Here is a 10,418-nt window from a genome sequence, read left to right as displayed (position 1 = left end):
CTTCAGGCCAGTGTCCAGGCTGAAGTTGGTGTCCAAGGCATTGGTATATACAGCATTAATTCCAAACGATGTCCCCATTATAATCAGGCTTGCATGGTAAGTAACAAATCTGGTGAAAAATCCAGAGCATCACCCAGTTCAAACTTATCCATGTCTGTATATAATCATTCCAAATGTTTTATGTTGTGAAACTTTAAAAAAAATCTTGTTTTTATTTGTAAATGTAAACCTACATCTGAAACCATAGCACTTAAACCTCGTCATACACCAGAGGATGAGAACTATGTACTATTGTGAGAAATATCTAATGACTGTTGAGTTTCACATTTCAAAATACTAACAAAATATGAAGAGGGTCTTGGAAAGTGATTTAATGTGTCTGAGTGTAAATACAGGATGAAGTGTGGTACCAAGCCAGATGGACCAAGGAGGTCCCAGGTTCAGTCCTTTGTCTAGACCGAGCTGGGAAAGCTCGGCAGGTCAGGCAGCATCTTCGGAGAAAGGAAAGTGAGTCAACGTTTCGGGTCTGTTCTGACGAAGGGTCGTGGACCCGAAATGTTGACTCACTTTCCTTTCTCCGTCGATGCTGCCTAACCTGCCGAGCTTTCCCAGCTCTCTCTGGTTTTGTTTCAGATTTCCAGCATCTGCAGTATTTTGTGTTTTGTCCGGTCTTTTGTCTACATTGACTTAGAAATCTTAGCTGGAGCTAATGTGCAACACTCAATCTCTTTGAGCTGGAGGGACGGGGGAGGAGAAAAACATTATTAAGCATTCCTATGGGTGATCACCATCCAAATACTCTGCTGGAAAGTGTGTGTGTGAGTGTGTGAGTGAGGGTAAGTGTGTTTGTGAGTGAGGATAAATGTATTTGTGAGTGTGTGAGTGAGGATAACTGTTTGTGAGTGTGAGTGAGGGTAAGTGTGTGTGAGTGAGTGAGTGTGTGTGTGTTATGTGAGTGGGGCTATGTGCGTGTGTGAGCGTGTGTGGATGTGAGTGAGGATATATGTGAGAGTGTGTGTGTGTGTGTGAGGATATATGTGAGAGTGTGCGTATGTGTGTGTGAAAGTTTTTGTGTGAGGATGTGTGTGTGAGAGAGTGTGTGAGGATGTGTATGAGTGAGAGTGTATGTGTATGTGTGTGGGAGGGAGCACCCACTGCCAACCAGACTGCCACCTGCTGAAGTAGGCATTGCCACGGTTGGTGCCAGGGAGACAGACAATCAGAGTCGCTGTCTTTAGGAGAGGAGAAACCGAGGGGTAAAAGATGAGAATGTGTTACCTGCTTCTGAATGAATGTGCATCTGCTCAATGTCTGTAGTTTGGCTTTTATATAAACTGTTTCTAGATTTGATCCTGATCTGCTAGAAGTTGTTTTCTTGCTCGCCCAGCATCTGTATTCTTGTAAAATGCTGTGTATCTTGTTTATAAAGAGGAACAACGAACAACTAACTACCTTTGAGTGTGTGTGTGTGTGTGTGTGTGGTGACTCTGTTTCCTAAATCAGATCTGCTCCATCTGATTTATGATTTGTTTTCATTTCTAATAATACTGTCCGACACTAGTCCAGAGACTGCCTTCCCGGCCCATGACTGATGTTCGACGACAGTCAGCAGAGGAAAGATTTGGGATTGCTTTTGAATGGATGCACTTCCTTCTGGTGATGTTAGCATTCCTGAGCCTCCTGCACCCCCCCCCCCTCCCACCTTGGCTGTAAGTTGCATGTGCAGTAGTTCCAGTTTGCTCCTAGAAAGCTTCTACTTCCAGTACTGTTTCCACTTTTACACTTCAGGGATGAGGGCCTCCAGCTGTAGCTTCTGTTTCGCTACAAAAGAATTGGTCACTCAATTCACCACTGTTTGGGTGACGCTGCTGTGCGCAATTGACCGCCGTGTTTCGCCCGCAAAATATACAGTCAATTCACTTTACACAGTATATTCCGTGGAGCGCTTTGAGACGTCTGCAAGATGAAGATAACAACAACAACAAGGTTCCATTTATAGAGCGCCTTTCACATCGGGAGGACGTCCCAAGGCACTGGACAGGTGGGTCAGGACCCGGGCAGGGGGGAAATGGTAAGGGTGAGGGGAGGGGAGGGAAGGGAGGGAGCGAGGAAGGGGTAGAGAGTTGTACAGAGAGCTATATCAAATGCAAGGATTATTTATTATTATTGCAACCTCAGCTGCAGAAGCAAGTTCTTGGCTATATTGTCAGTCACTGGGTCTGGGCTGTCAGACCTCACATGGTCCTCGCTTCATGGTCAGGAGCAGCCCTTTTGTGGCAGAAGACCTTGGCACGATCACTCGTAGCAGAAGGCAACACTGACGGCTCCAACCTAACAATCACCCAGTGTCACACTGACAACTCTGATCTGACCATCAGTATCTTGCCTGAGACCATCTTGACATGGAAGGTGACCGACTGGCCAGTGGTCAGAAGTTTCCCAGTTACCCCAAACAATGCACAGAATTTGGATGCTGAGGGATTATAAACCAGGAGAACTGCGAGAAAGACTCCAGGTTTCTTTGAATAATGGTGGAGTCCCTTAAGGTCCCCCAAAACAGATAGATCTAAATTATCATTGTGCAATCCTGTAACGTAATAGTTAGAGCACTCGCCTTGTAAGCGAGAGCCCCTGGGTTCAATTCCCAGGCGGCGAAACTTTTTCCTTCCTCCACATGGCTCTGTTTACCCAGCAGTAGGTAGGAACCCGGTTGATTGTCGATGGATAGCTTTCCAGGGGTAATAATCCCTTAAAAAAACTGGTCACTCAATCCACGACTGTTTGTGGGACGCTGCTGTGTGCAATTGGCTGCCGCGTTTCGCTCACAAAATATACAGAAAATTCACTTTATAGTAGATTCTGTGAAGCGCTTTGAGACATCTCAAAGACGTGATAAAGCGCAATATCAAATGCAAGGATTACTATTGTTATTATTGTGTGAGGCTCTTTGAGACTCTTTGCTCTTTGATGGCCAACACATAGGTTGCGGAGTTTCTCAGTGTCATCATCGTCCTCACCACGTTGGGCAATTCGCTGCTCATCCTGTTGATCTTGACACGACGTTTCCTGTCCACCACCTCCAACTACTTCTTGGTGTCGCTCTTGGTGTCGGACCTGCTGGTGAGCTGGTAGTCATGCCGCCAGCCATGCTCAACCACCTGTAGGGCAGCTGGCTGTTTGGTGGCTAATTTCTGCACCGTCTGGTCCACATGCGATGTGATGTGTCGCAGCTCCTCCATCCTCGACCTGTGCTGATCAGCCTGGACAGGTACCTGCTGATCACATCTCGTCTCCAGCATAAACTCAAGGTGACTTCCTCCAGGGCTGTCTGTGTTCCTGATCCTGGCCACCTGGACCCTAGCGACTCTGGCTTCTTTCCTGCCCATTGAGATGGGTTGCATGAGATGGGTATCAAATCTGATTTTATTCCACATTTGAACCTCTAAACAGTTGGAATTGTGTTTATCATTGGTGAGGATTGAACGCAGAGGCCACCCAGTACCCTGCGAGGGAGAGTGGACCATATTGTGGATGCACATATAAGGGTGATAGAACCATCTCATGTGTGGAGTCCTGTAGCTCAGTGGTTAGAGCACTCGCTTTGCAAGTGAGAGACCTGAGTTCAATTCCAGGCAGAGGGCGAAACCTTGGGCAAGTTTCCTTACTCCACACAGAGCCTAATAATAATCCCTCCAAAAAACCAAAAAAAAACAATAAATTGGTCATTTTCAATCTACGACTGTTTGTGGGACATTGCTGTGCGCAATTGGCTGCCGCGTTCGCCCACAAATATACAGTCAATTCACTTTACAGTACATTCTGTGAAGCGCTTTGGGACGTCCTCCTGACGTGAAAAGCGCTATATCAAATGCAAGGATTATTATTATTATTATTATCTCACTTGGTACCCAAATGTGCGGGGCTCGAGAGCACAAAAGCAGCCCAACAGACCAAGGTTTTATTTTTAGATTAAGTTCAGTAAAAATGGACGCAGTCAGCAACCGGGATAATGGATTAACACATAACGTTTCTCAATCTGCCGTACACGACGGGAAGGAGTGAGGGTTATTAGGCGAAAGAAATTAAATAGTAAATCTGCTGACGATAACGAGCTTTGAATTTCGGGATTCAGGCATTATCCTCATTAAGGAAGGAAATATTTAATGAAATTAAATGTAAACCCAATGGAACCAGTTCGACTGAGATATCCAGCGAGGCTGAGGGCTCTTCAACATCAATCACTCAAACAGTTGAGGAGATAAAAATTTAAATATTTGTTGGTGGCTCACTACAATGGTTGTTTGGGTGATGTCGTTGTGGGCAAAACTAGCCTCCATGTTTGCCCACAACACAGTCACTTCACCCGGGAATCATGTGACGGGTTTGACATGTTTTGACACAGTGATAAGGGCCTGTACCATATGTGAGGGATATTATTATTATTATTATTATTTTATTCCATTGTGTTCTCATCTGGTTTCAGGCTGAAGTTCAAGCCTGGTTTGTTTTCACCCAAAGGGTATTGGAAATCTGGCTGTGGACGCTGCATCCATTCGTGTGAAACCTCTACGTTCAAGGCTGAGGTGGAAAGCTATTTGTGAGGTCAGGATATTATGGGATATGGCGCAAGGGCGGGTAATTGGACTTGAGGTACAGATCAGTCATGATCTGATAAGATGGTGGAACAGGCTCGAGGGGCTGACTGGCTTACTCTATGTTTGTGTTCATTGAAAAGGCAGAGGCACTTTCAGAAGAGATTTCCTTGGGGTGGGGGACTTGCTTGTATGGAGACATGATTGTGGGTTCAAGCCCCAGGTTGGGATTTGGAATCACATCATCTAAGCTGACACCATAGTGCTGCGCTGGGGGTTTGTTGCACTCGCGGAGGTGTTTCCTTTGGATGAGATATTAAACCGAGGTCCTGTCTACCTGTTCAGGTGGATGTTTAAGATCCCATAGTACGACACGAAAAGAGAAGGGAGTTTCTCTCTCCCGGGTGTCTTGGCGAACAATCTCTCACATGAAATTGGTCACTGAAGGCTTCACACCCGAGCTGGGGTTTGGAATCAAGAAGCAGCAGGTACTTGGCTTTGAGGCGTTGAGCACAAAAGCAATAAAGTCAGGTTGAACTTGTACAAGCCCTCAATTGGTCCAGAGCTGCACTTTTGTGGAGAGTTTTGGGAAGAGAGCAATGGTGCAGTGAAGACCAACCGGGATGGAAACAAGGAGAGGGAATTTCAATGAGGGAGAAACTGAGTTAAACTGGTGAAGCAGAGCTTGTGAGCAGCGGAGTTTTGGATGATGTGATAATGAACACATCAGACGTTGCATATTTCACTTATATGACGACCGGGAGACTTGTTTTCCTGTGGCCGCAGCGGGGGCGGGGCACGGACGTCGACAGTGGGCGAGAGGAAGGTTGGTGAGTCGACCTTTCAGACTCACAATGGCTGTTCGAGGGACTCAATGAAGAATTGCCCTCATCAAGTGTGGTGGAGACGCACCCAACACGGTCTCTTCCTCTCCCCAGAATAGTCCTCGGCCGGCGGCACAGGAATCCGACACACACCGAAACCCGTCACTGTGCTACAAACCATCCTAACCAGACTGAGAGTTCCACACATCCCACCTGCACATGGAAATTCCGGTGTATTGCTCTGGAATGTGCAACTCTCCCTTATTGTGGTTACCTTATTCTGGAGAGTATTGGGTGCAAAACACGCACCAAAACAACATTTCATGGAATTTTCGTGAAAGTATCGAGTGAAATAAAATTCCCTGAAACACTACTTCATTTTTATGGAAAAATATGATCGAATGTGATTTTACTCCATATTTTTAACCTTAAAACCTTTCAAATTTTATTTTACACATTGTTACAGAAATTCAATTTTTTTTGCGTATTTCTGTTGCATTTTTTGTTTTTTGTGTAATAATGTTTTTTTAAAACTGTTTTGGGGCGTATTTTCTCTCCACTTTTCGTGTATATTCTATGAAGCGCATTGCAGGTCACGTGACCCAGTCCAAGCCATGTGACCGCAAACCAATGTCAAGTTGGCCAGAACATGTCATGCAACAGGACATGCAGTTCACGTGCACTCAATGAAGGTCGACTGACCTCACCCCGGGTAACGTGACCCACTCCAGGTCACGTGCTCCCGCCCCAGGCCACGTGGCTCAGTCCATATTACGTGACGCTACCAAGGCACTTGACTCCACCCAGGTCATGTAACCGCACTCCAGGCCACGTGGCCCAGTCTATATTACGTGAACCCACTCAGGTGCTAACCCTAAACCCTAACCTTCATGATAACCTTAATCCCAAACCTTTATCCCTGACGCGTGACATATTTAGGGGAAGCATAATATTAGGACAGCCCAATATAGGGGAATCCAATATCAGAGTAGCCCAATTTTGGGCAGCCAAACATAGGGATAGCCCAATATTGTTGTCCAATATATGGTTAGCTCAATTTTGGGGTAACCCAATATCAGGGAAGTCCAATGTCGGTGGAGACCAGTAACGGAGTAGCCCAATATCGAAGAAGTCCAATATCGGGGTAGACACTTATGGTGGTAGCCCAATCTATGGAAGAGCACAATATTGGGGGAGGGCAATATAGGGGGAACATAATATTTGGATAGCCCAATATCAGGGGAACCCAATATATTGTTAGTCCAATTATGGGTGAACCAAATATCGGGATAGCCCAATATCATCAAAGCCCAATATTGGGGGAGCCAATATCAGGGTAGCCCAATTTTGGATAAGTCACATATCGTGGTAGGCCAATATTGTGGTAGTCCAATATCAGGGTAGCCCAATTTTGTGTGTAGCCAAATATTGGGATAGCCTAACATCGGGGGACCCCAATATCCGGGAAGACCAATATCATGGTAGCCAAATATCGGCGTAGGCCAATATAGAGACAGCATAATATCAGGATAGCCCAATATCGGGGGAGCCCAATGTAGTGTTAACCAAATTATGTGCAAGACGAATATAGGGATAGCCCATTATCGGTCGGTGTAGCCCAATGTTCATACGGGTTGGTCACTATGGATTAGTATGGGTTGGTCCATCTGTACGTGTTGGTCAGTACGGGTCGCTCGGCCTGTATGGGTTGGCCCATACGGGTCGGTTGGTTCATACATGTCGGTTGAGATGGGTCTGTTGGTCCATGGAGTCCTGTAGCTCAGTGGTTAAAGCGCTTGTCTCGCAAGTGAGAGCTGGGTTCAATTCCTGGCAGGGAGAAATGTTGGGCAAGTTTCCTTTCTCCACACACCTCTGTTTACCCAGTAATCAATCGGCGGATCGCTTTTCCAGGGGTAATAATTTCTTCAAAAAACAATAATAAATTGGTCATTCAATCCATGACTGTTTGCGGGGACGCTGCTGTGCACAATTGGCTGATGTGTTTCGCCCACAAAATATTCAGTCAATTCACTTTACAGTGTATCCTGTGAAGCGTTTTGAGATGTCTCAAAGATGTGATAAGCAATTGTATCAAATGCAAGGATTATTATTATTAATAATAAACATGTTTCACCTGCTCAGTATTGTGTACGAGTCTCCAGGAAGATCGTAGATAAAACACTAGGGAGTTGCCATACCTTGTGATCTGGTTGTGTGATATGGCACTGGGGACAGTCTCCTGATGGTGGGGGAGTAGCCGATCGGGAATACCTGTCATCGTGTGGCTCCGAAACAGTCAAAATATTCGAGAGTGGGAATTTCACTCACAGAGCTGTGAGTTAATACAGAGGCCATCCAGTTACTGACACCTGGAGGGGCGAGAACCATCAAAGACGTCCTCCTGAATTGACAGGCGCTGTATAGAACATAATAGGAGCAGGAGTAGGCCATTCGGCCCCTCGAGCCTGTGCCCCACTACTTAATAGGCTCATGGCTGATCTTCTAACCTAATTCCATTTACCCGCCTTCTGCCCGTATCCCTTTAGTTTACATATAACTGTTGTTGTTAATCCGGACAGGCTGTCGCGCTGGTCACGTCACTCGTGCCTTCTGTGTCTCGAGCGGCTCTTGGAGGGAGATGGGAGGGGTAAATTGATTATTGATTGAGAGCAGACTCCAGCCATTCACAAGCAGCTCTGGGCTGTCAATCAGTGAGGGGGTGGGGGAGGTGGGGTGGAGTAACGGAGAAGAAACAAGGGTGGAAATGGAGGACAAATCACAATTGACTGACACGTCATTCTGCTTGCCGCCATTTTAATTATAAACACGTGCGCAGCTGCATTCGAAATCCCAATCAACGTCATCCTCTCCCACCGCGCGCAACAAACACCTGGAATGTCCAAGTAAGTGTGTGTCACACTCACTCCCCCAGGAGATGGAAATGTTAGACAGAATCAAGCAGCAGCCGCCCAAGACTCCGCTGTGGACACGGGCTGTGACCTCATCACCAAAGAGCAGAAGCTGCATCACACAAACACCCGTGGACCACCTTAGCTCACGGCCATGAGGGTCTCCTTAAGAAGAGGGGACAAGATGCTGATGTGGAACAGCTCTTCTGATGTCACCTCATGAAAACTAAACCTCACACCTCAACACTCCATCATTATCACACCTCACTTTCAGTATTCTTTTTGAATAAGCTGCATATCAACGCAGATTTTAAAGGGGCAAAAGGGAATTCATTTGGTGGTGGCACTTTAGATAAGTCATAATGACTAATCATATCTCAAGAGACAGAAGGTATATTTTGTTCAGGAAGAAAACACGAATTATGAACTTTCTTGGAAGAAACATTAAAAAGTAGGAAAAATCCACTGGGCCCAGATTCTACTATTTAGAGACTTGCACACATTTCAGATGACATAGAGTAGCAGATCTATTGATTTTGCTATCAAATGTTAATGGTACTGGCAATTGAAATGTTATAATTGTGACTTTAAAATCACAATTTTAACATTTCAATTGCCAGTACCATGAACCTTCACTTGGGATTAATCTGCATGGCATGCAGTGTCTTCCTTCATCAAATCTGGCAGAATAAGATAATATAAAGTTACGGAACAGAAATTGAGGAATCCTTCTCTCCCCCAGAAAAAAATATTTGGGTTTAAGTGTTTCAGCGATGACATTTCTTCCTTAACACCTCAATTTGGAATATATTCTCTTCAGTGTTAATATTGGCAGCTTGGTGCTAACTGTGCAATTTTAAAATCATGGAACAATTTATTTTCGAATCCAATATTTTACATAAATAGAACAAGTAGAGAATGGATAAAGGCCCAGAAAGATAAATAATCTTTAAAAAATAAAGTAGATAAAGCTATCAAACCAAACACCAACCCTACACCTGTACGCTATTGTTAGCCACCCAAGGTAAGCAAAAAAAACAGAACAAAAAGCTCCAAGGCTGATTGAAGGGTGAAAGGAAGAATTCTTTGGACTCCAAAAAGCAGTCAAGGAAGCTTCAGGAGAGACCATCATTGCCACCACCACCAATGCAAAAGCCTATTAACTCCTAGTCAAAAATCTGTCCAGACTTCTCTTGAATGAGAAAATGTTATTTGCAAACAGATTCACTTGGGTACCTGCTCCAGCTGTAAGGATAAGTGCTTCTTTATGTCCAAAGAAGTGAATTTTCTCCAGCTTGAGAACACAAATTGCAATTGACTATGAGGCTCTTGCTGTCTGTCATTGGCGATTCTTTGTAGAAAGCAAGTCTCCTCTACTGCAATATAAATTATGCACAGTTTGTTAAACCTTTCACTGAGGGGGTGCCTGTAATGCACAGATTCAACTTGCGAGCCCTTGTCCGCAATTTCTCCAGTGATTGCATCTTGGGACATCATCCCAATATAACAGACTAAATATAAATACAAGTTGTTGTTGATTTCATAGCCCTTAGCAGATTTAGTTCCCAGAAATGGACATAATGAACACCACAGGGCACCAATTACATATAAGTTAATTGGCGAGATGATACTTTAAAAAAAACTTCTAATATCCATTGGTTTAATAAGAGGCACTTCAGCGATTTAAGTTGATTTCTCAAACTTTTGCATATAACAAATGAGGAAGGATTGTGTGAAAGGAACCCTTTAGTTTCAGTTATGAGATCGTAATTCTTTCAAAGATCCAACAGCCACCTCAAAATTGTCTGTGTGCACAAAGGATATTCTTTTGAGTGCAACACTCTTCTGCTAAAAAAACAACTTGTGCCAACCATCCCTTCAACACTTGTGTTCATTCACAACATGGCATTCCCTGAGTACAATGTGGCATTCACTGTGTACAATGAAATAATTGAGGGGAAATGGCACTGAAACTTTGCACAACGGGTCTCGTCTCATTAAATTTCAGATAAACAGCAGTTTACTTTTATTTTTCAACTTACACGGCTTGTTTTTATTTAGTTTTAAAGTGAAAAGATAATAATGAGTCATTG

Source organism: Callorhinchus milii, unplaced genomic scaffold (genome assembly GCF_018977255.1).
Source record: "Callorhinchus milii isolate IMCB2004 unplaced genomic scaffold, IMCB_Cmil_1.0 Scaffold24, whole genome shotgun sequence".
NCBI lineage: Eukaryota > Metazoa > Chordata > Chondrichthyes > Chimaeriformes > Callorhinchidae > Callorhinchus > Callorhinchus milii.
This window is presented reverse-complemented; position numbering follows the sequence as displayed.